The 26,493-nt window shown below is 45.5% G+C and overlaps 1 protein-coding gene and 1 pseudogene across 2 annotated transcripts in view; both read right to left on the bottom strand.

The window, feature by feature from the left end:
- UBAC2 (UBA domain containing 2) overlaps positions 1 to 26,493 on the bottom strand; it is a 273,943-nt gene that overhangs the window by 223,889 nt on the left and 23,561 nt on the right. The window lies entirely within an intron of this gene.
- LOC133762537 (mitotic checkpoint serine/threonine-protein kinase BUB1 beta-like) lies at positions 11,127 to 26,135 on the bottom strand (annotated as a pseudogene).

Here is a 26,493-nt window from a genome sequence, read left to right on the forward strand (position 1 = left end):
TCAGAGACCACATCCCTGGGCTCACCTAGAACCAGAGCCAAAGCAGCAAGCCGAGCGATATCCTGCATTCCAGCCAAACCATAAACTCTTCTACAATAAAACCTGCTCCATAAAAAAGGAGGGACGAATGCTCCAGTGGGCAGATGTCAGTGTAGGGACACAGGAGACAGGAAGAAGGAAGGTCGCCTGGTGTCTCCAGGAGAACACAGTATCCCTCCAGAATGATATCTTGAACGGAGGCAAATCTATTCAATGACAGATAATGAATTCAAAATAATGATTTTTAAGGAAACTCAACAAGATGCAAGAGAATACAGAGAGACAGACTAAGGAAATGGTGGAATTAATACGAATGAAAATATTACTAAGGAGATAGAACTCATTAAGAAGAACCAAATAGAAACTTTGGAGATGAAATCTTCAATCAGTGACATAAAAAATACTTTTGAGAGTTTTAGCAACAGAATAGACCAAGTGGAGGAAACAAACAACAATTCTGAAAAAGGATTAAAAAGAATGAAGAAAGTCTATGCGAAATATGGGATACCATTAAACGACCAAATATCCATATCATAGGTATTCCCAAAGGAAATGAAAAGAAAAAAAGGTGTTGAGAACCTGCTAAATGAAATAATAATTAAAAATTTCCCAAGTCTTTAAAGAAATGTGGACATCTGGATACAAGAAGCTCAAAGAATTCCAAGTGGCCCTAACCAAAAAAGTCCAAGCGGACTCAGCCAATATGCCTTCTCCAAGGCATATTGTCATCAAATTGTCAAAAGTTAAAGAAAGAGAATCCTAAAGACAGAGAAAAGCATCAAGTTACATGTAAAGGAAAATCAATTTGATCAACATCAGATTTCTCAGTGGAAACTCTCAGGCCTGAAGAGAGTGGAATTATATATTCAAAATTTTAAGAGGAAAAACACTTCTGGGACCGGCATTGTGGCACAGCAGGTTAACCTGCTGCCTGTGATACCAACATTCCACATGAGCACAGGCTTAAGACCCAGCTGCTCCACTTCAAATCCAGCTCCCTGCTAGTGCACCTGGGAAAGCAGCAGAAGATGGCCCAAGTGATTTGGCCCCTGAACCAACAAGGGGAACCCAGAAGAAGCTCCTGGCTTTTTTTTTTTTTTTTTTTTTGTGGCTTGAAGCATCACGTTTATTGTCTTGACAGCTTTGTTCAGCAGTCCAGTGTGGCCGGCTCCTTCCGAGGCTCCAGGACAAAGTCCATTCCCTGGCCTTTTCCAGCTTCAAGCACGCCTTGGCCCCTGGCACCTTCCCCCAGCCTCAAGGCTGGCAGTGTGGGTCTCTGGCCAGCGGGAGCCGCGGGGCCCCTAACACAGCTGCAGAGACCCCTCTGCCCTGCAGGGGGACAGAGCCGTAGTGTCTGGGGGTGGGACACAGCCCCCTCTGGGATGCCCGACCTCCCAGCATGGTGGCTGACAGCTGAAAACTGACAATTACTGCCAGTCCTGTTCCTTCTGAGGAATGCTGCCCCGGGCCAAAAATGACCCCGTTCCCTCCACTCTTCACACAGTTTAGATGGGACGATTCCATGAAAACGTGTCCCACAGCTCACTGCCCCAATCCACACGATCCCCCGGGGCTCCTTGGATCATTCCTTTTTTAAAATCTGGTGTGCGTCACAGTTCAGAACCATTGACTCCACAGGACCTTAATTTTAAATTTACGAAATTAAACCGATATGAGCTGAATCATGAGGGTTGACGGGCGCAGATCAAAATATGTCCAGCGAGAGCAGAGGCCTAAGTGTTGCTTCTTCTGTAGCACACGCACGCACTCGCACACGCACACACACACACATGCTCACATACACTCACACACACACACAGAGTGAACCAGCAGATGGAAGACCTCTCTCTGTCTCTGTCTCTGTCTAAAAAGCAAGCAAAACAACAACAACAACAACAACAACAAAAAACACCAAAATCATGATCCCCCTATATGCTGCTTACAAGAAACTCACTTCACAAAGATACACACTGACTGAAAGTGAGGGTTGGGAAAAGACAGACCTCACAAATGGAGACCAAAAGTGAGCAGGCATAGCTATCCTGGTATCAGTTAAAACAGACTTTAAATCAAAAACTGTAAGAAGAGATAAAAAAGGACATTATATTTTGATAAGAGGTTCAATTCAACAAGAAGACGTAACAACCATAAATATATATGCATCCAAGACCACCCAGATATAAACAGAAAATATTATTAGATCTAAAGGGAGAGATAGACTCCAGTACACTAATAGTGGGTGACTTCAACACCCCACTCTCAGCAATAGATACATCATCCAGACAGAAAATCAATAGATACATCAGAGTTGAAACATACTATTGAACAAAGGGATCTAACAGACATTTACAGGACATTTCACTCAACAGCCACAGAATACACACTCTTCTCATCAACACACGGAACATTTTCTAGACTAGACCACATATTGTGCCACAAATCAAGTCTCAGCAAATTTTAAAATACTGAAATCATACCATGTTTCTTTTCAGACCATACAGCAATACAACTAGAAATCAAAAACAAGAACAATAGAACACTCATAAATACTTGGAAATTAAACAACATGCTACCAAATGATCAATGGGTCACTGAAGAAATTAAAAAGGAAATCAAAAACTTTCTTAAAATCAATGAAAATGAAAACAACATTTCAAACTTGTGGGACACAGTCAAAGTAGTATTAAGAAGGAATACTAAGTGTTTATATTAAAAAAAGAGAAATGCCTTCCTCAAATTAAAGAGCTAATGATGTATCCTGAAGAATTAGAAAAAGAATAAATCAAATCTCAAATCAGCAGGGAGTGAGAAATAATATGGATCAGAGCAGAAATAAATGACATTGGAACAAAAAAAGAAAAGATCAACAAAAGGTTGACTTACTAAGAAGATACATAAAATAGATAAGCCTCCAGCCAGACTAACAAAGGAAAAAGAGAAAAATTCAAATAAATAAAATTATAGATGAAAAAGGAGACATTACAAAGGACACCATTGAAAAAACAAACAAACACGACATTGGCTTCTGGACCAGTCCCCCAGCCAAGCACAGCAGAGAAGGCGCCGAGGTGAAGGCTCCTGTGCTTACCCCAGAGTGAGCCAGGGCAGGCTGGGGCCAGGCGTCACACACACGGGGACAGCAGTTCAGAAGGCCAATACGTGGAGCCCAGCAGTTGTCACATCTACAGAGGCAGCCGAATCTGGGTAAGCCCTGAAGGTGGGCCGAATAAGGAGCCAAGGAGACTGCAGAAGAGGGGGCAGCGTGCCCTCCAGGGTGCTCTGAGCAGGGTGCCCTTATCACACGTCTGGCCAAATGACATCGGAGAAGCTTTGAGTGCTGTGGGTGCTCCTCACGACCAGGCAGGCTCCTGTGTGCCTTGTATCTGTAATACCTGGCAGTGCCCAGCATATGAAAGAGCTCAGGAACTAGTGTGGTTGAATAGCAAAGGAGCGGACAACGGAAGGAGTGAATGCAAGTTCTGTTCACAGGTGCGCAAGCAGTTTTCCCTGTGGCAGACTCCGGAGGCTTTTGGGGCCTCCTGATGATGTGTTAATGTCTTTCTCTCTCTCTCTCTTTTTTTTTTCTTCAAGATTGACTGATTTTGGGGCCGGTGCCGTGGCTCACTTGATTAATCCTCTGCCTGTGGCGCCGGCATCCCATATGGGCACTGGGTTCTAGTCCCGGTTGCTCCTCTTCCAGTCCAACTCTCTGCGGTGGCCTAGGAAGGCAGTGGAGGATGGCCCAAGTGCTTGGGCCCCTGCACCCTTATGGGAGACCAGAAAGAAGCTCCTGGCTTTGGATCGGTGCAGCGCCGGCTGTAGCGGCCATTTGGGGAGTGAACCAACGGAAGGAAGATCTCTCTCTCTGTCTCTCTGTCTCTCTCTGTCTATAACTCTACCTGGCCAAAAAAAAAAAAAAATTAAAAAATAAAAAAAGATTGATTTGGGGGCCGGTGCTGTGACGTAGTGGGTAAAGCCACCACCTGCAGTGCCGGCATTCCATATGGGTGCCGGTCCGAGTCCCAGCTGCTCCACTTCCGATCCAGCTCTCTGCTATGGCCTGGGAAAGCCATAGAGGATGGCCCAAGTCCTTCGGCCCCTGCACCCGTGTGGGAGGCCCGTTAAAAGCTCCTGGCTTCTGGCTTCGGATCAGAACAGCTCCGGCTGTTGCAGCCAATTGGGGAGTGAACCAGCGGATGGAAGACCTCTCTCTCTGCCTCTCCTTCTCTCTGTGTGAAACTCTGCCTTTCAAATAAAAAAAAAAGTTTTGACAGGTAGAGTGATGGGGTGGGTGAGGTGGAGAATAACAGAGAGGGGGTTGGGGAGGGGAGAGACAGAAAGAGAGAAAGAAGGTCGGTGCTGTGGAATATTAGGATAGTAGGCTAGGTCTCCCCCTGTGGCACTGGCATCCCATATAGATGCTGGTTCTAGTCCTTGCTGCTCCTCTTCCTATCCAGCTCTCTGCTGTGGACTGGGAAAGCAGCAGAAGATGGCCCAAGTCCATGGGCCCCTGCACCCATGTGGGAGACCAGGAAGAGGCTCCTGGCTCCTGGCTTGATATCAGCCCAGCTATGGCTATTGGCAGTGAATCAACGGACAGAAGACTTCTCTCTGTCCCTTGCTCTCTCTTTGTAACTATATGGCTCAAGTAAATAAATAATATCTGGAAAGGGAGAGGAAGGGAAAGGAAGAAGAGGGGAAGGGAGGGGAGGGAAGAAGAGGGAAGGGAGAGACCTTCCACCCCCTGGTTCACTCCCTAAATGGCCACAAAGGCTGGGGATGGTTCAGAGCAAAACCAGGAGCCTGGAGCTTCATCTGGGTCTCCCACATGGGTGGCAGGGGCCCAAACACTTGGGCCATCTTCTGCTGCCTTCCCAGCACATTAGCAAGGAGGTGGATCAGAAGCGTAGCAGCTACAACTCAATGAGTCATAGGGGATGCTGGTGTCACAAGTGGCAGTTTAGCCTGCTGCACCGCAATGCCAACCTAATGCAGTCATGTCTTTCACCTACGTGTGCCTTTTTTCTGTGTCTGTGTTGAGCTTATTTGCGGACTTTGCACCCTGCTCCAGGTGGCTTTGTGACTTCATCTTCCCTCCGGTCACACAGGTTTGTGGACACAGGCGTGTTGAGATGTGTAGCAATCTTACAAGACCTCCCTTCCCCACTTGGCACTCACCCCTGGCAACACAATGTGCGATAAAGCCCAGAGGCTTGGGCTTCCCATCAGCTGCTTCACATTTGTTCCTGAACCTCTGGACACCTGCTTGGCTTGCAGGTGCCCTCCAAGGGCCTCTGTTTGTCCTGCAGCTTCCAGAACACAGCACTGACGCCTGGCCATTTTCATTCATCCATTAATTTTTTTTTCATTTATTACAAATTTAGGAACTCAGGTTTGAGAGAAGTTGAGAAGTTTCCTATTGTTGTGTAGTACGTGACCACAGACTGAGCTACTGGAAATAACATGGATTTATTTTCTCATAGTTTCTGTGGTCCAAAGTCTGGACACAGTCAGCTGAGGATTTGCTTAAGGTCTCACCAGGCTCAAATCCAGGTGTTGGCCAGGGCTGCAGGCCCGGCAGAGACTTGACTGGGAAAAGATCCACTTTGGAGTTCCCTCAAGTCGCTGAGAGACTCCTACTCCCGTAGGATAGAGGTCCTAGCTTTCTCACTGGCTGTTGGCCAGGCGCTGCACCAGCTGTGAAGTCAGACACTAGCAGTCCCTGGACACTAGTCCACTCCATGTGCCCCCTCCCAACATGGCAGCTTCCTTCTTCAAGACCAGCGATGGAGACAGAGTCTTCCTAGGATGTGCTAGCTCAACAGAGACACTATATTCACTTGGAAAAAAAATATATATGAGCATACAAATCACAGAGTGATATCCTGTCACCTTTGACATACTGTATGTGTTAGAAGGGACTCACAGGGGATGGCGCTGTGGTGCAGTAGGTTAAAGCCCCAGCCTGCAGGGCCGGCATCCCAAATGTTCACCAGTTCGAGTCCCAGCTGCTCCACTTTTGATTCCGCTCCCTGCTATGGCCTGGCAAAGGAGTAGAAGATGGCTCAAGTGCTTAGGTTCTTGCACCCACGTGGGAGACCTAGAAGAAGCTCCTGGCTCCTGGTTTCTAATCAGCTCAGCTCTGGCCGCTGCAATCATTTGGGGAGTGAACCAGCAGATAGAAAACCTCTCTCTCTGGTTCTACCTCTCTCTGTAACTATCTTTCAAATAAATAAAATAAATCGTTAAAAAAAAAAAAAAAAAGAAGGGACACACAGATCCTGGTGACACTCATGTGGAGGGCCCCGGACAGGTCATAAACATGAGTGTCACCTCATGGTCTACCGGCCACAAAGTTCACAGGTAGAAAGTCTGGAATGCCAAAAGAAAGTGTGGACGTTGTTCTGCAGTGGGTGAAGCTACTTTTGAGCAGTGGAGGGCCAGGATGGAGGATGGACGGCGCCATTGTGCGGGAAGTCGAGTGAAGGTGGGAGGAGAGAAAGGGATCCAGCTGAGAGGAAGAGGGTCTGACCAGGGCTGGCACGGCGGGAGGAAGGTGTGGATAGGAGCTGCTGTGGTTGTGCAATCAAAGGCACTCATCAGGAGCGAATGATCCAGACTTGAGGCCCAAGTGCCTGTGTGGGGGACGAGACAACGGAGGTGCAGAGCTTTCTAACTCCCGTCAACAAAACAGGGAACACAGGGAGCGAGGGAGAAGTGGCTCCTGGGCATGTTCATCTGAAGATACCTGAGAGAGGGCCACCTGGAGATGCTGAGCGAGAGTTCAGAAGCAGGGCTGTGCTCTAAGGTTTGAAAGTCATGCGCTGGCCCTGCGCGGCTGGGGACAGTTAGCACTGACAAGGATCTGGTAAGCAAGTACAATGTGCTCCATCTCCTCTTCTCCCCCTACAACCTTCCCAGTGAATTTCTAAGTTGGTTCACATCTGTGTGACCCAATTCCCTGTTGTTGCCAGGGCTGATTTTCCCTCTTCCTTACTCAGATGTCCACGTCAGTGCTTTGGTTATGAGGCCAAAGGTATGCACTGCCAAGAAACAAAACGAAACAATCAATACACTTAATTGCTCTTTCCTTGTATTGGACACAGCACCCTTCATTTCTCCCTTTCCCCAAAGGCTGGAAGAGTTGCCCTGTGTTTGGGCTGCTGATGGGCTGACCTCCTATGGGGCTGTGGCTTTCACTCTGACTTTGCCAGTTCTAGACCTGGCTTCTGTGAAGGTGGTAGAGGAAGTGATGGGGGGATGGGCGCCACACTCCAAGCTTCCTCTGGCCTGAGTCAGGAGACCAAAGTTGTTAATGAACTTGATAAGATAAACTGAGCACTGGCCAAAAGTACCTGCACAGTTTCTTGGGGCTTTTTTTTTTTTTTTTTTTTTGGTATGTTACAGTTTATCCAAACTTGTTTCAGCTTCCTTTGAAAATGTTATAGAAAATAAGTCAACAAAAGTTGATTTTTCTGAACTACGTTATGTCCATCTGTAACTTTTAAGTTCATGTCCTGCTCCTCCTACTGAGACTTTAATGAGCAATGATAATCAAATCTGTAAAGATTTGTTTTTTAAATGATGGATATTGGCCACCCCCTTCCTAGGGGTCAGCTTTAGTGTTCAATCTAATGATGTATCGATTTAGGTATCTGCTATTTTGGCCCTTAAGGAACTTGTTGGTGACTCACTTCTCTACAGCACTATTCTTTTAAAGCACTGAAGTACAAATCAGGACAGTTACATAATAAAATGATGATCTGATAACAGGCACAATGGACATCAGCCACGAAATATGCATCCAAAGTTCAGATAACAAGAAAAAGAGAACATAGACTGAATAAAATAGAACAGAGCTGAGGGGACCTGTAGGACTACAACAAAAGATCTAGTATTCCAATCACTGGAGTCCCCGACCTTTGGCCTTTTGGGAGTCAGGGCACCAGTGGGAGCTGGAGAGTACATCCGGCTGCTCTGGAAGACTTCGGAGATGCAGTCATTACACCACCTGTCTGAATCCATCCCACAAGACCCAGCTCTCAGCTGGGCTTCTTATGAAGTTGCAGCCAGCTTGCTCTGTGTCTCTTGTAATTGTTCTCCTGTTGGTTCTATTAACAGCACTGGCTAATGCATATGGAGGGCGTAGTTCATGGATCCCCAAAGGCCAAACCTTCTCCAGGAAGGCCTCTATGCTCTTGTCCTAGTGTTTTGCTGCTGGTTCCCTGTGTCACCGCTCTGGCCCAGCAGGGGCCAGGTCTCTTTATCAGAGCCCAAGTCTTCCTGCTCTCTGGGGTTATCTGCATAGGGAGGGGAGCAGAGGACAGAGATATTTAAGATTCCTTTCCCTAACTATTTTGGTCATGATTTTTTAAAAATAAACTTTATTTTCTAGGACAGTTTTAGATTCATAGCAAAATTGAGCAGAATTTACAGAGATTTTTCCATATACCCTCTGTGGCCACACACTCACAGCCTCCCCCATTATCAATCAAAGTGGTCCATTTGTGACAACTGATGAACCTATACGATTAGCAAGTCATTACCCAAAGCTCATCGCTTGCATTAGGACTTACTCTTGGTGCTATGAAAATTTATTCTATGGGTCTGAACAAATGTGCAAGGACAAGTGCCCACCATTAGGGTACCACACCATTAGTGGTTTCACTGCCCTAACCCTCCGCCTCCACCTTACACTACCCACCCCTCCCACCCCCCCAACCCTTGCAACAACTGATCTTTTTATTGCTGCCATGGTTCTGTCTTTTCCAGAGTGCAGCACAGTTGGAATCAGACAATGGCTAGCCTTTCCGGATTTGCTTCTTTCACTTGGTAGCATGCATTTAAGCTTCCTCCATGTCTTTTCATGGCTTGATAGCTCTTCTTAGTCCAGACTGCTGAACCATTGTGTGGATGCACCACCGTTTATCATTCACCTACTGAAGGGCAGGTTTTGGAATTATGAATAAAGCTGCTATAAATAGCCATGCGCAGGGTTTTGTGTAGATGTAATTTATAACTGCCTTGGGTAAATATCACGTAGTACAACTGCTGGATCATATGATAAGAATGTTTAGACAGTGTGTTTAGTTTTGTAAGGAACCACCAAACTGCCTTCCAGAGTCGCTGTGCCGGTCTGTGTTCCCACCAGCAAGGAGTGAGCCTTCTTTTTGTGTCCCATCTTGGTCAGCATTTGGTGTTCTAAGTTCCCCAGGATTCTTTTTGAGCCTAATTTTATAAGAAAGAGTTTGGTTACCATCCCAAGAATTTTATTATCCTCTAACTTGATAACTTTGCATCTTATATCTTTACCCAAGAAATTAATAAAAACAGAGAAATAGATAAGAACAAAGAATACATCCTAGGAGCAATCTCCTTAGGATTAATTTTTTTCATTTAATCCCTCATTTTCCTAATATCTCATTTTTTTTCTTAAAATTATTTATTTGAAAGGCAAAGTTATGAAAATAAGGAGAGATAGAGATCTTCCATCTGCTAGTTCACTCCCCAAATGGCCTCAATGGCTGGGATAGACCAGGCTGGAGCCAGGAGCCTAGTACACCATCTGGGTCTCCTGCATGGGTGCAGGGGCTCAAGCACTTGGGCCATCTTCTGCTGCTTTCCCAGGTGCATTAGTAGGGAGTTGGACTAGAAGTAGAGGAGCCAGGACTCAAACCGGCGCTCATATCAGAGGCCGGCTTGCAGGCAGTGGCTTAGCCCACTACACCAAGACATTGGCCCCACGATCTCATTTTATAAAAGTGAGAAATTAACTTTACCTTTATTCTCGTTCTGATTCAGGAAACTTGGCGATTCTCTCATCATGGGTCTCAATTTTAAAGTGAGGGGTGACTCTATCCCTTTTCTTCTTAGAAATGGATGTTTTCCTCCCTGGGGAATCACCTGTGGTGTGGCCTGCCATTTCTCCTGCCTCTGTACCTGCCCCTTCATCTCCAAATGGGCTAACACGCTCCACTACAAGTTTAGTAAACAATTTAAGCTTCCATGGGGTGGGCGTTGTGGGGCAACAGGTTAAGTCACCAGCTAGAACACCCATATCGCCTTTTGGAGTGCCTGGTTTGAATCGTGTCTACTCTGTGCTCTGATCCAGCTTCCTGCTAATGTGCCTGGAAACAGCAGATGATGTCCCAGGTACCTGGTTTTCTACCACCCATGTGAGAGATCCGGATGGAGTTCCTGGCTCCTTCAGTCTAGCCCTAGTTGTTATGGGCATTTGGAAGAGTAAACCAGTGGACAGAAGTTCTTTCTCCCACTCTCTGTGTCATTTAACTTTTCTTTTTAAAAAAAAAAATTTTTTTTTTTATTAGACAGGCAGAGTTAGACAGTGAGAGAGAGAGAGACAGAGAGAAAGGTCTTCCTTCCGTTGGTTCACCCCCAAATGGCTGCTACGGCTGGCGCGCTGCACCGATCCGAAGCCAGGAGCCAGGTGCTTCTTCCTGGTCTCCCATGCAGGTGCAGGGCCCAAGCACTTGGGCCATCCTCCACTGCCCTCCCGGGCCACAGCAGAGAGCTGGACTGGAAGAAGGGCAGCCAGGACTAGAACCCGGCACCCATATGGGATGCCGGCACCACAGGTGGAGGATTAACCAAGTGAGCACGGCGCCAGCCCCTACTTTTCAAATAAATAAATCTTAAAACAAACAAAAAAAAAAAACAGAAACCAATTTCAACTTTCCATTCTCAGCTTTGAGGCCAATCTTGTTCTTTGCTTAATTCAGTAGATGGAACAAGTCTTTGCCAACCACGTTGCTGATTCTTCTTGGTTCTGGTTCTGGTTGTCTGAGGTCCTTGCTTTCATCGAATGCTAAGTTCCAACCGCTCTCAACTCTAAACTTACTTTTGCAGCCTGACAAGAAGGGTCCCTGTAGCCAGTCCCGGGGCTGCCGGACATGATTGCGTGTCTCTTTGGATCACCACATATTACTTGCTTCCTGTTGTCACACCTCAGCTGGCCTGACGCCCACACACTACATTTTTTTTCTCTCTAGATTTCCAAAGTGCTAGGCCTCTCAGTCATGGTCTTCTCAGCTGCCTGCCCGTGGGCCCCCTTCCTTCCAGGTCTCCCCTCACGTCATGAGCACGTCCAGACTCCAGGTGCGGCCCCATCTTGGGCCGTCCCGTTCCTTCGGCTCCATCCACAGGCTGCTCTGACAGAGGCTGTGGAGTTCCCGGCAGGGCACCTCCCTGGAGACGGCAACCTCCTCCTGCATCTGCTCACCTGTATTACACGCTCCGCTAGCATGCCCCCCAAATCAGATTTTGCTCAGCCACATCAAACACTCGGCTTCACATTCTCATTTTACTTCGATGATCCACGTGATCAGTGATCAAACCTCCTTTCACAGATGGCCCTTACATAGCTGCTTCACTGCTAGGTTTTTGTTCTCTTATAAAAATACATCAGGAGGATCTGAGAGTCTGAGCCTGTGATGAAAACGCTGCCTCGGCTGAGCATGTGAGAGCAGTCGGGAACGTGTTCTTCCAGGGCTCCTTAGACAGCAGCCGTCTTCCTCAGCACGTCCCTTTTGTGACTCATTTCCTTCTAGCAACACAGAAACATGAACGCAGTGCCAACCAACCACAAAACAGTGTTAGGAGAACGCTGGTCACAGGGCGAATGCCGCTTTACTTCCTAGACGCTTCTGATTGAGTGCATTTCTAATAAAACACTCTAGGGTTCCAATAGCTGATATTATTTTTGGCTGTGCTGTGAACTATATAGAATGTGATGGAAAATCCCTCCGTGCACAGCAGCCTGGCCTGCAGCTCCCATAAAAGGAAATATGCTGGCTCGAGAAATCGAATGATTTCATAACAACCTGTGCGAGCCCTGCTTCCCCCCTCACATTTGAGAGCACATTGGCTCAGAGGGGAGAGAATTCTCTCTCTCCCTCTTTTTTTTTTCCACATGTTTTCATCTCAGGGCTCCTTTTCTCAGTCACCTAGTTAGGCTGTTTCTCTCTACCCTGGAAGATGATGGCTCCTGAAACATTCCTTTACGATCATAGGGTATAACCTTTCTCCCAGAGCAGAAACTCCATCGATAATACTGATAGAGGCTTCTGAGGTTGAACTCATTTCTCTGTTGGGTGCCTGTAATGGGCTAGGCATAGACGTGAGTCTCGCACAACGGCAGACTCTGAGATAAGGTTCCAAATGCAAGGGGTTTATTTGAAAGAGGGTCCTAGAAAACACGATGGACATGAGAAAGGGAAGGGAAGGGAAGGAAGCCAGTGGAACGGAGCATTATCAAGCAGGTGACCCACCATGGGCACGCAGAGCTCACTCAGTACCACTAGGGGATTCTGACTCCGAATTAACTCAAGCAGGGGGCCCCGCTGCTGGGGTGTGAATCCACCACTTAGGCCACCTGTCATTGGTTCAGGAGGCTTTCTGGACAATGATGTACCTAGCACTTCTAGCCTCCCTATGCATGCCCCCACCCTCCCAACAAGCCCTCAGGGGTCAGCTATAAGTAGAAGTGAGTGGGGGTGGGAGCACTGACAGAGTCTGTCGCATGCAGGAAGACAGAATTTCTCTCCCATCCCTACTTCTGACCTGAAGTAGGTCATTCCTCAAACCCGGTTGTGTCCAGGGTGATGAGGGTCACAGATGAACAGGGAAAGACCTGGCGCTATGGAGGTGATGAGTCTGAGGGAATGGGTGCGAAATGGGAGTCAGCTAGTGGTGCAGAAGAGCTGGGCCATGACTTGTCATCGTCAGTTGCCACAGAATGACACCGTCGGGTATGACATGGAAATGCCAGCCTTCTGCAACTGTCTGGCCGAGGGACATGGCCGTTCCTGGTGCAATCAGACTTGCCCAAAGAGGCTGGAAGAAAGCAGGGGAGCTGCTCAAGGATTCCGTGGCCTCCTCCCTGCCTGTGGAGCACTAGCTGAAAAACAATTGAGGGGAGCCAGGCAGGAGGCCGGCAGGACTGGCTGAAACCAGCGTGCTGCAGGCACAATTACAGTGCTGTGCAGAGTTTTCCCATACGGGGCGCTGTTTAGGACACCGAGACTGCTAGCTGCGAGGGGCACCTGGTGTCCAGCTGGCTGTGGGTTGTCCCGTTCTGTGACAAGGCAGGGCTGCCATGTAAAAAGGGGGAAAGCACTGGGGGCGCTGCTGGGTGTTGGGGCAGGGGGGCAGTGACTTTGCACGGTAATGCAGCACAGGGTCTGGAGCTCCAGTTGCCATGATGCTTTTCTCTAGCTTGGATGGGACTCTCCCTCCTCACCCTCTATACCTTTTCCTTGGACCCAGTGCTGGCCTTTGGAATGCCCTGATCAGTCTTAGGGATGTTTTTGTTAAGACAGCACCTCGCCCATGACTCCCTTTTGGGTGGTGTGTGTGCTTTGTGAGGAATCGGGACGGTTATGACAAAAAGCTTGTGACTGATGTCCCCTCCCTGATTTTAGTTAGACCATTCTATTCCAGATGTTTCCAGGAAGTCGACTCTGCCATGGACACAGTAGTGTCTGCAGAATTTTCCTGCCAATCTCCCCACCTTTGACCTCCTACTTCCCATGCCAGGCTCACATGCCGGGCACTGGCTCCGACAGAAGTGCTGCTGCCTCTTCCTTTGGTCTGAGTGGCAGGCCCATTGTGGGGTTCCCTCCATTGTGATATTGACTCTTCCTACAGAGTTTGAAATGTACTCAGCGTTCGCTCGGGTTATCTCTCCTTTGACGGAAACACACTTGGCCACACCGTGGGCCTATCATATCGATAAAAACAGGCTTCATTTCCTTTCCTGCCATGTGAAACTTAAAGGTATAAGCAACGTCCAGGCTGGAATTCTCTGTGTATTGGGTGACAAAGCACAGTAAGGAAGCACAAGGTGCCACTGCATTCTACCCAGACCAAAAGGAAAACAACAAAACAAAACAAGATCCCCACCATCATTTTAGCCTAGACAGCATCTTCAAAATGAGTAACAGGATGCACACTTGTTGCCTTGTGGGGCTTTGGCAAATGCCTATAAATGATACTATTACAGTCTACTTAGGATTTGAAACATTGCTTCTTTTTCAAAGGAAAACAAGCCTTTTATTGTTTTCTTTGCTTTCTGGGACCCCTCAAATGTTGAAACACAGTTACAGACAGCAGTCAGCTTGATTAGTCCAGAAGATAAAGGGAATTGCAAAGTTTAGCTGAAAGGGCTTGTGTCCCTAGAGTATTTCATTCTAGTTGCAATTTCCTGAGAAATTTAAACTGATGTGTTGTTGTAATGGCAGGCACCCATGCCAAAGGGGGAGAAACAAGCCACACCAGAGACAAAGAGTAGGAACGAATATTCCACAAAGAAGCAGCTCACAGCGAGGGTGGAATTATTTTTCTTGCCCAACCAAAGAGGAGTTGGAGGAAATAGGGATTTCTCAACATAGAGAATAATGGTATTTTTCCTTTTTTATTCGCATGTGGTTGACCACAGTTCTTGATCTTTTTACAAGACTTTGAATAATGTCAGCTATCTCAATAATGAAGTTTTAATCATAGCTTCCATTAACAATACTATTCTAAAGCATAAATATTGATTATTTATTTTTTAGGATTATATATCTATAATCTCGCTTTGAGGTTATTTACTGGTATAAGAGTCAGATTGATAAACAGAGACAGAGACAGAAAAATAGACAGAAATATAGAGATAGACATAGAAAGGAAGAGAGAATACACCCACTGATTCATTCTCCAAATGCCCACAATTGCTGATGATGCTAATCTGGGGCCAGCGCCAGAATCCTGGAACACAATTCAGGTCTCCTATCTGTGTGGCAGGGACCCAGTTATTGGGTCATCACTGTCGCCTCCCTGCATTAGCAGGAAGCTGGAGTCAGGAGACGGAGCCAGGAATTGAAGCCAAGTGAGATGTGGGTGTCTCAGCCATTAGACTAGACACCCTATACCTATATATCTAGTCTGACAAAATATTTTCTTTTCCTGAATATTACTTCCCCTGAATCTGACTATATGTGTATTTAATGTAATATTTCCTTTACATATGAGTATTCCATTTTTCTCATTTTCCATCAGGAACTCCATTTCCACTAATTCTCATTCTGCTAAAAAAGGAACCATTTAAAAAATTAGGTTAAGAGTATTATTTCCTTTTCATTTTAATCCTCCTCAATAATTTACATAAAAGCAGGTTATGTCCTACTTCTAGAAAACAGCTAAGCTAAAGAATCCATGCAAAGAAGCTATCATTAAAAAAATCATTCTCCAGTTTCTAAAATATTGAAAAGAGTAAAGTTGAAATCATCTACACACATGATTTTGTTTCTTTGAGAGTAGAGAAATATGGACTTTTGAGGGAACCTAAAGTCTAGGGTTTTAAATGACAAACCCGAAGGAAAACTAATTTCTTCAGAAAAAAATTAACACAGTAAACTATGGCAGTTTTATAAAAAACAGTCAAAGAGAATATGAAACATTTTTTGATAACAGTCCTTTAATGCATATAGAGTCATAATAAAAATTTCCAAATTAAGTAGGTCCAATTTTTTTAAACTTACTTTCTGAATTTTCATTGATAGGTAGCAGAGAAAGAGGCTAGAAATCTCATCAAACCATTCTTGCTATTTAAGTTTTCTCATTCTTTTTGGGTAAGGTAAGATTTTTATTTAACCTTCACAACACTGCCAAATAAATTTTAGTAGAACAGAAGTTGAAACTGCGGTTTTTGGGACTGAAGCCTGGCTTGGAACCATCCCCGAGGTTGCGAGAATGGTCATTACCTGTTAACCCCTTGAATGCTGCCTCCCAGACATTACTTTCCTAATTCTCCCAAAGATTCCTTTAAGGCTGGTATTGTTATCCCTATTTTACAGGCAAGGAAGGTGAGTCTTAGAGAGACTAAACAATTTGCTGGTAGTGGAGCTAGGATTCCAGCCAATGTCTACGTGCTCTATTTCAGATTAAACAAGCTAATAGAGAGAGAAGGGTGGAGAGAAGGAAGAAATAGGGCTAAAAATGGGACTTTTCCCCAGAGGTATGAGTGAGTGGATTTGGGAGTTAAACTTTGAAGTAGTCACTGGGGTGTGAATTAGAGTAAATCTTAGGTTAGGAATCATTCTAGGACTGACTTTGGAGTTAGGATTTTATCAAGTGTTTCAGGGTCAGAATGGCCTCTGTGTTTGAGTTGAAATTCAGAGTGGAAGTTACATTAAGTCCTGGGAAGGGATTGGAACAAACTTCCCTAACGATGAGAGCCACCTGGGCAGTTGTTCAAATTACAAATTCCTCTTTCTTCTCAGACCTGCTGAATTCCTGCTTCCCAGAGGCAGCTCTGCCGTTCCCAGTGTAACCCACTGAGTCTGATCATCAGAGAGTAGCGAAGTCCTGGCACTGCACACAACTCTGGCTTCTCTTTGGCATCATCTGGAGAGGTCTTTATAAGCACTGAGGTGTGGACCTATCCTCTGAAAAACTCAGAATTACGCGGCTTGGAGGCTACCAACGCTAGGTCATAAGTGGTCTCACAGCTGCTTTCTGGAGCTCTGGGAACACTCATGGAGTCCTGGGCTGCCCTGTGAGAAGTCTGACTACCCCAAGACTACCATGCCCAGGAGAACATAGGACGTTCCTGAAACTGCATGAAGAATGAGATGCCTGGCCAGCCCCCATAGCACTTTTCAAAAGGGTGAGTGGCAAAAGATCAAAATCCACCTTTAATCTGCCAAGACACATCGTTTAAAACATACCAAGTTGACACCTGATCTATAACATAAAGGGAAATAAAAGGAAAGCAATTGATAGTAGAATATGTGTTATAGTAGTTTTATGCCTAGGCAAAGCAAAAAGTAGTGGGCATACAGAGGAAGGCATGAGTATTTGAAATCACTGGAGAATGCAAAGCTGGAAGTACAGGCACAGTCAAGTGTGCTGGGCTAGCAACCAGACACCAAGTGTCACGTGTGGTGACTTGAGAAGACAATGAACACATTTTCCACGTTTGTATAGTTGTAAAAACAAGTTACACTATCTTCTTGATTTTACAAGGTCTGTGTGTCCCTGAGAATTTTTATATGTATGAAGACAGTATAGGAGTGCTGAAGCTGGGTAAGATCGAGAAAGCACATCCTACCCTATCTCTCTCGCTGAATACAACTATGAGACCTGCACAGAGCATCTATCTGAGGGCTCTAAAAAGTAAGTGGGAAGATGTTGTGGGGCACAGGATTTCAAGCCACTGCAGGGGATACCAGCATCCCATACTGGAGTGCTTGGTTCAAATTCCAGCTATTCCAGGCTTCCAAACCTGATTCCCCCTAATACACCGAGGACACTGTGGATGTTGGCCCAAGTACTTGGTTCCTTGTCATCATGTGTGAGACCTGGATGGAGTGCTTGGCTTCTGGTTTTGGTCTGGCCTAGCTGTGGCTGTTGTGAGTATCTGGGGGGGATTGAGCTGGGTGACAGAAGATTCTCTATCTCTCTGCCTTTCAAATAAAATAACTGTTAAAAAAAAGTTAAATGGTAGGGGCAGGCATGTGGGCATCTTGATATGCCCACATACCTTATTGGAGTGCCTGATTCAAGTTCTGGCTCTTCCACTCTTCATTCCAGCTCTCTGCTAATGTACACCCTGGGAGGCAGCATATGATGGCTCAAGTACTTGGGTCCCTACCACCCATATAGAAGACCTAGTCTGAGATCTGGGCTCCTGGTTTTTGCTTGCCCTGGTCCAGCCCTGGCTGTTGCCTGCATTTGGAAAATGAATCAGTGAGTTGAAGATCTCTCTCTGTTCATTTCTGACTCTCTTGAAAATAAACAAATCTAAAACAAATTTTTAAGGGAGTAAATGGTTGCAGGTGAATTGAGAAAAAGGACCAGGATTTACACTACCACAAAACTAGAGGGAGTTTCCCAGGTTTGTCCCCCCAGCCACGATTCCCCAGACATGGACTCAGGGTGGTCCTAAGCTCAGAAGTGGGCCCCAGTTATGGAGAGAGGAGCTCCAGGCAAAGCTCTCTCGTTCTGGCTGTAACAACCGGACAGGCGGTTGCTGACACCAGCAGAGGTTGCTTTTCTCCTCTCCCTGACTCCACATCCTCAGGCACTCTTAGTCACAGCAGCCGTGGAGCCTTCAGTCGGCTACAACTTTGGGGCAGGGGACACTTCTTGTTTATTCAGAGGGGCTGTGATTCCCAAGAGGGGATCAACTGCCACTGCTTTTGTCTCTCTTTGTCCTTCCACGGTTTGGTCCTGGACATGGGAACTGTTCAAAGTGTGCAACAAATTGGAATAACTAGTGCCCCAGCTTTCTAGATGGAGCAAACAAACAAATAAATAAATAAAAACAAAAACGAACTTGCATGGAACGAGAACGTACCAAGGCCACAGTAGAAAAGGAGTAGTCTGGATTTCCTTTAGCTTCTTCTCCATCTCTTCGATCTGTTTCTGCATCTCTGCTCTTTTTTTCTGCACTGGTCAAGAGCTCAGCTTCCCTTCGCTCTTTTAGTTTCTTCCAGAAAACTTCAGCCCGGATTTCTTCAAAGGAGAACTCCCAACTCCCACATAAATCTTCTCCTTACAGTACATCATCTTCTCTTTCTTCTCTCCGGACTCTTGCTGATGACTTTGAACCCTTTGCAGGGGGTCTCCTTCTTCCTTTCCAGGCTTTCTGGTGCTTAGAACATGGTTTATACTGGGTTCCATTTTACGTGGGGTCATAACAGGTTGTTGCGCAGTCTCTTCCACATATGGAGTAAAACTGGGACGCACAGGGGGCCCAGATGTCACAAAAGCTGTATTATCATGAGGCTGGTTTTGCAAGGGCCTGCTTGCAGCTCATTTTCTTTGGCCCTGGCCACAGGGTGTGCTGTCCATGGCTGGACTGCAGGCTTAGACAACTCTGCTAGAGAAGCCTCACCTGTGTTTTTATCAAAAACAGTAATTCTACAATTACTTTGCATATGTTGAGGAACTGGATTTTGAAGTCCTCTGTTCTGGCTGGGAGCCTTGAGAGCACCTCCGACACGGCTGACTGGTGCTCTTGCCATCTTTTCCCTTTGCTCTTCAGCTCTGCCAGTGTGCTTCGCTGTGGTAAAGAAGCTCCGAAAACTTCCTCCTCGTCCTCGTTCTCAAGTGCCAGCAGACTCTGTCAAGACACCCGAGCTTGGAATTGTTGGTGCTGGGACTGTAGTCTTTCCAGTGGTTCAGCCCTGTGCTGAATTCCTTCCTGAAATATCATATCTGCTTTCTTAAAGTTTTTTCAAGCTTCATACTCTTCAGCCCATGAGATATAGAACTGAGCAAGTGAAATGCCAATCTTTTGGCTGTGCAAATAGCTGTACATACCCAAAGGCTCCTTGCATAAGTGCCCCAATTTAAGCCAGAGACTGAGAAATCTGGGATCACTATAATACCATTTTTCTCCTTGTAGTGCTTCTATAGCTCTCTCTAGTAATGTGCACATGTTACTCTCCTTCCCCTCTTGAGGATAGTTTTGTTCTGTCCAGTTAATATACCTATCCCAAACATCCAGAGGGTCATTTCCAGTGTAAAACCTTGGGAAAGTTCATGAACTCCTGTGCACACTGCCAAGCTGCACATGCGCAGCTTTGACCCTAAGCAGTGTGCTGAAACCTTAGAGAACTGGCCAGGCCCCAGGCTGGCCACTGGGTAGCAGACACACAGGATGGTCAAGACTTTAAAAAGAGATCTGAAATTGGAACTACACACAGAAAGTTTGGTCATAACATGGAGCCTAAATCCAACTCAGTCAATTTCATGATGAAAATACATAAAATTATTTATTTATATAGAGGGAACAGATTTCATGTATGTCATACACACAGTTTTAAGAACATAATGATAGTTTCCATCCTCCTTCCCTCCCTCCCTCACTCCCATCTCCCCTCCTTCTTCCTTTCTTTTTTTTAATTAATTAATTTGAAAGAGTTACAGAGAGAGAGAGAGCGCAATATCTTCTGTGGTGGAATGAGGAGGCCATACCAAGATGGCCACTGGCAATGGAGCCTGCCTGGCAACAGGCTGTGATTGGATGGCTTCGGAAACTGCCTGGCAACAGGCTGTGATTGGTTAGGGCATAGACCACCCCTTGACCGGATTGGCTGCCTTGGCTATATAAGCTGCTGTACCAACTGAAATAAATGAGTCTGTGGGCTGCTCACCTCTGGCCTGCTTTCACCTGACTCTTGGGGTTTATGTGGTGACTCCGTGCCTCTTGCCCCCACCATGCTCCTTCTCTCAGAATGAATCCACAGCAACAATCTTCCATTCCTGGCCCCAGAGGCCAAAGCCTTCCTAGGCCAAAGCCAGAAGCCAGGAGCTTCATCTCAGTCTCCTGCATGGGTGCAGGGGCCCAAGTATTTGAGCCATCTTCCACTGCTTTCCAGCAGGGGGCTGGACTGGAAGTGAAACAGCTGGGACTCAACCTGGCACCCACATGGAATCCTGGCATTACAGGCAGTGGTTTAACCTGCTATGCTACAATGCCAGTTCCCCTCCTCTTTCCTTTCCTATTTTTCATTCCATTTACTTTATAAAGCTTAATCCTCCTCTAAATAAAGAATTCAACAAATATTAAGTGGAAAGACCACTGTTCCTCAGGAGTATAGACAAGGGCTGTAAATAATAACCAAATCTCAAGTTGTCAATTTCACTCATATATATTACTTATTTTTGTACTCTAAATATTAGTTACCACAAATCAGAGAAAACATATGATATTTGTCTTTTGGGGACTGGCTCATTTTACTAAGCATAATGGTCTCCAATTGCATTCATTTTGTTGCAAAAGATAGGATTTCATTCCTTTTTTATGGCTGAGTAGTATTCGATCATGCATATTTACTACATTTTCTTTATCTAGTCATTAGTTGATGTTACTTAAAAATATTTTTAAAAATTAGGCCGGCGCCGTGGCTCAACAGGCTAATCCTCCGCCTTGCGGCGCCGGCACACCGGGTTCTAGTCCCGGTCGGGGCACCGATCCTGTCCCGGTTGCCCCTCTTCCAGGCCAGCTCTCTGCTGTGGCCAGGGAGTGCAGTGGAGGATAGCCCAAGTGTTTGGGATCTGCACCCCATGGGAGACCAGGAGAAGCGCCTGGCTCCTGCCATCGGAACAGCGCGGTGCGCCGGCCGCAGTGCGCTGCCACGGCGGCCATTGGAGGGTGAACCAACGGCAAAGGAGGACCTTTCTCTCTGTCTCTCTCTCTCTCTCTCACTGTCCACTCTGCCTGTCAAAAAAAAATATTTTTAAAAATTATGTATTTATTAGGCAAACATAGTTACAGAGAGAAAGACACACACACACACACACAGAGAGAGAGAGAGAGAGAGAGAGAGGAGAGAGAGAGAGTTTCCCATCCACTGGTTTACGCCTTGAATGGTAACAACAGCAGGGGCTGGGCCAGACCAAAGTCAGGAACCTAAAACTCCATCTGGGTCTCCCATTTGGGTGCTAAGAGTTTAAGTACTTGGGCCATCCTCTGGTGCTTTCCTAGGCACACTAGCAGGAGCTGGGTTGGAATTGAGTAGCTGGGTCTCAGTACAACTTTCTCCATAGAATTTAAATAAGATTTGCATCTAATAACATAAGAAATAAAAAACCCACTCCAAGATAAACCTAAAATGACTCAGCAAGGAAAATCTCAACTATGAGGGGAAAAGATGCCAGCACCAAGATGACATAGGTGTCAGAATTATCAAGAATGGGGCCGGCACTGTGGCATAGCTGGTAAAGCCACTCCTGCAGTGCTGGGATCCCATATGGGCACCACTTCAAGTCCCTGCTGCTCCACTTCCAATCCACCTCCCTGCTAATGCACCTGGGAAAGCAGTGGAATATGGTCCAAGTACTTGGGTCCCTGCCATCCATGTGGGAGACACGGAAGGAGTTCCCGGCTCCTGACTTCAGGCTGGCCCAGTCCCGGCTTTCACAGCCATTTGAGAAGTGAATCGGCAGATGGCAGATTCTCTCTCTATGAATCTCCCTCTTTCTGTCACTCAGCCTTTCAAATAAATTAAATAAATCTTCTTAAAAAAGAATCAAATAGAAACAAGTTCAGAAAAATACACACACACACACACACACCTCACTAGGGAGACTCATAGAAGAACAGACATGACAAGGAAAGTTCAGTAAACCAGAAGATAGATAAATATATTCAATCTGAACTAAAAAAGATTTTTTTAAATGAATTGAGGGGCCAGTACTGCGGCTTAGTGGGTAAAGCCACTGCCTGTAATGCCGGCATCCCATATAGGTGCTGGTTTGAGTCCTGGCTGCTCCACTTCCAATTCGGCTCTTTACTATGGCCTGGGAAAGCAGCAGAAGATGGTCCAAGTCCTTGGGCCCCTGCACCCATGTGGGAGACCCAGAAGCTCCTGGCTCCTGGCTTTGGATCGGCACAGGAAAAGCCGGGTACTCTAACGTGAGATGCCAATGTCTTAACTATTAGGCTAAATACCTGAACCTAATTTGTCAAATTTATAAATGTAGAGTCAAAATATTTCACTATTATCTTTTTTTTTCTTTTTGGCAGGCAGTTAGACAGTGAGAGAGAGAGAGAGAGAAAGGTCTTCCTTCCGTTAGTTCACTCCCCAAGTGGCCGCTACAGCAGGTGCTGCGCCGATCCGAGCCAGGAGCCAGGTGCTTCCTCCTGGTCTCCCATGCGGATGCAGGGCCCAAGCACTTGGGCCATCCTCCACTGCACTCCCGGGCCACAGCAGAGAGCTGGACTGGAAGAGGGGCAACCGGGACAGAACCAGCGCCCAACCGGGACTAGAACACAGAGTGTGGGCGCCGCAGGCGGAGGATTAGCCTAATGAGCCTCGGTGCTGGTCTTCACTATTATCTTTTGATGTCTGCATTGTCTATGGTGGTATCCTCTGTTACATTCCTGGTATCAACCATTTGGCTTTCATCTTTTTTTTTTCTTTGTTAGTCTTGCTAGAGGTTTGTTGATTTTACTGATCTTTTCAAAGAATCAATTCTTTTTTTTATTGATATTTCTCTATTGTTTTTATGCACTCAACTTTATGGGACTCTGCTCTTTAATCTCTTTCTGATTGCTTTGAGACTATTTTGCTTTTTGTTTTCTGGGTTCTTAAGGTGAGAGTGTAGATTACTGATCTGAGGTATTTCCTTGTTAATTACTATGCATTTAGTACTATGCATTGCCCTTTCAGGATGGCTTTAACTGTTCCACAATTTTTGGTACGTTGTGTTTCCATTTTCATTCAGCTTAATGTATTGTGATTTCTTTCTAATTTGGTGTTGAGCTCTTCCTCTTGAGGGTGCCCAGGGTCCAGGATAGCCACTATCTAGGAGAGCCCTGAAAAGGAGGGGAATTGGGGTCAGGTGAGACACCCAGGAGGCAGGAGACAAAACATGGGCTAAGAGCAGTTTGCTTTTTTATTACTTACAGATCCCAGACAGAAGAGGGCAGCACACCAGGCCCATGGGAAGTGGGGAGAAATTCTGGACATTCAAACATTACTAATGTGACTAAGGGTAGGGGAACCACCTAGGGAACTAAAAGCTTTTTTTTTTTTTAAGATTTATTTATTTATTTGAAAGGCAGCGTTACAGAGATGCAGAGGCAGACAGAGAGAGAGAGAGAGAGAGAGAGAGAGAGATGTCTTCCATCCACTGCTGGTTCACTCCCTAGATGGCCACAATGGCCAGAGCTGAGCTGATCCGAAGCCAGGAGACTGGAGAGAGAGAGAGGGGTCTTCCATTCGCTGGTTCACTCCCCAGGTGACCATGATGCCTGGAGCTGAGCCAGTCTGAAGGCAGGAGCTGGGAGCTTCTTCCAGGTCTCCCACGCAGGTGCAGGAGCTCAAGGACTTGGGCCATCTTCTACTGCTTTCACAGGCCATAGTGGAGAGCTGGATCAAAAGTGAAGCAGACAGGACTCGAACCAGCGCCCATATGGGATACTGGCACTGCAGGTGGCAGCTTTACCCACTACACCACAGTGCCTGCCCCTCAAAGATACATTAAAGAGTTTTTGTAATGATATTGGATGAAGCTCCTGACACCTGGCTTTGGCCTTGCCGAGCCCTGGTTGTTGTGGGAGTGAATCAGCAGATGGAAGATCTGTCTGTCTGTCTCTCATTCTCTCTCTGTAGCTCTGACTTTCAAATAAATAAATTGATCTGATACAAAAATTTGTACATTAGCATTAAACAATAAATATTTTAAAGCAATTTTCCTTGAAATACCATTGCATATCCATATGTAGGATAAAGCAATCAAACTCCTTTTCACCATCAATACAAAGATTATAAAATTATCTTTTATTGGAGGCGTTACTTTTACTAATGGCACCGATAACATTCATTGATTTCTAATGAGTCTTTCACTAAGATTTTTGGTGACGGAGGTGATCAATGAATAATTAGTTCAATGATTGCTCATCTGACTGTTACTACTTTTGTTTTTAAACCCTGACCATAACTGTTGACCATAACTGCTGCTCCATCTGTTGTACAATGGCACTAGAAAAGGAAAAAAAAAGAATTCCTATGGAATAATGTTTAAGAGTTTTAAATTTTGAGAGGCAGAGTTACAGACAGACAAAGGGAGAGAGAGAAAGAGATTTTTCCATCCCTGGTTCACTCCCCAAATGGCCAGAACTAGGCCAATTGGAAGATAGGAGCCAGGAGCTTCTTCTGAGTCTCCCACATGGGTGTAGGGGCCCAAGCACCTGGGCCATCCCATGGTGCTTTCCCAGATGCATTAGCACAGAGCTGGAGTGGAAGTGGAGCAGCTGGGACTCAAACCAGCGCCCATATGGAATGCTGGCACTGCAGGCAGCTGTTTTACCAGCTAAGCCATAGCACTGGCCCTAAGAATTACCCCAGAAAAGAAGCCTGTACCTCTTGGATGTCACCCCTAACCTTCCCACCCTACCCCTAGCCTAGGCAACCACCACTCCACTTTCTATTTTTACATACAAATTTCCTTTTGTGGACATTTCATATAATTATGATATGTGATCCTTTGTGACTAGCTTATTTTCACTTAGCAAAATGTTTCCAAGGTTCATACCTGTTGAGCAGGTATTAGTGTTTCATTGTTATTTATGACTGAATGATATTTCATTGCATGCATAAACTATATTTTGTTTATCCACTCATTGGTTGATAAATATTTCAGTTGTTTCTCTTTGATGGCCATCATGAATATTGGAGCTATAGACATTCATGTTTTAGGCTTTATGAAGACATATGTTGTCAACTCATTTGTATATATAATTAGGAGAGGACTGGATAGATTATATTGGAACTCAACCATCTGGAGAGTTGCCAGTTGTTTTCCACAGCAGCCACACCATTTTAAATTCTCATCAGCAATATATGAGGAATCTAATTTTTCCACACCATCACTAATACTTGTGCAATCTATTTTTATAAGATTTATTTTTTTTATTTGAAAGTGAGAATTACACACAGAGAGTGAAGGAAAGACAGAGGGAGAGAGGTCTTCCATCCACTGATTCACTCCCCAATTGGCCATAATAGCTGGAGCTGAGCGGATCCGAAGCCAGGAGCCAGAAGCTTCTTCCAGGTCTCCCACACGGGTGCAGGGGCCCAAAGACTTGGGCCATCTTCTACTGCCTTCCCAGGCCACAGCAGAGAGCTGGATCAGAAGTGGAGAAGCTGGGACTTGAGCCGGTGCCCACATGAGACGCTGGCACTGCAGAAGGTGGCTTTATTTGCTAAGCCACAGCACCAGCCCCACAATCTGGTTTAAAAATTTTTTACTATCCAAATGAATATAAATGGTTTCTCAAGGCTTTCATTTGCATTTCCCTGATGTCCAATGATGTTGAGTATCTTTACATGTGTTCATCAGCTTTTGTGTATCTTCTTCCAAGAAATCTAATTCAATCTTTTGTCCACTTTTAATTGGGTTGTTTTCCTTTTTATTATTGAATTATAGGTGTTCTTTATATAGTTGCTTATCAAAATTTTTATCCAATTTAATGAGATTTTTCTTTTTGCATTCTCATTCGTACCTGATGCACAGATATTTTTCATTCTGAAGTCTGATTCTGCTAGTTTTTCGTTGGTTGCTTGAGCTTTTGCTATCATATCTAAGAAGCCATTGTGAACCTGAGGAGATGAAGACTTATGCCTATCTTTTCTTCTAAGAGTTCCACACTTTTAGCTCTTACATGTAGGTCTTCGATCCATTTTGAATAATTTTTATATTATTGGTTCCTTATATATGATCTTTGAATCTTTGTCAAAAATTAATGGACCGTAAATGAATGGATGTTTTTCTAGACATTCAATTCTATTTCACTGATTTATGTATTGATCTTATGCCAATTCAACAAAGTCTTGATTACTGCAGCTTTGTAGTAATTTTTAAAGTCAGGAAATGTGAGTGCCTCAACTCATTTTTTACAAAATTATTTGGGCTATTGTGGGCCCCTGAATTTCCATA

Source organism: Lepus europaeus, chromosome 6 (assembly GCF_033115175.1).
Source record: "Lepus europaeus isolate LE1 chromosome 6, mLepTim1.pri, whole genome shotgun sequence".
Lineage (NCBI taxonomy): Eukaryota > Metazoa > Chordata > Mammalia > Lagomorpha > Leporidae > Lepus > Lepus europaeus.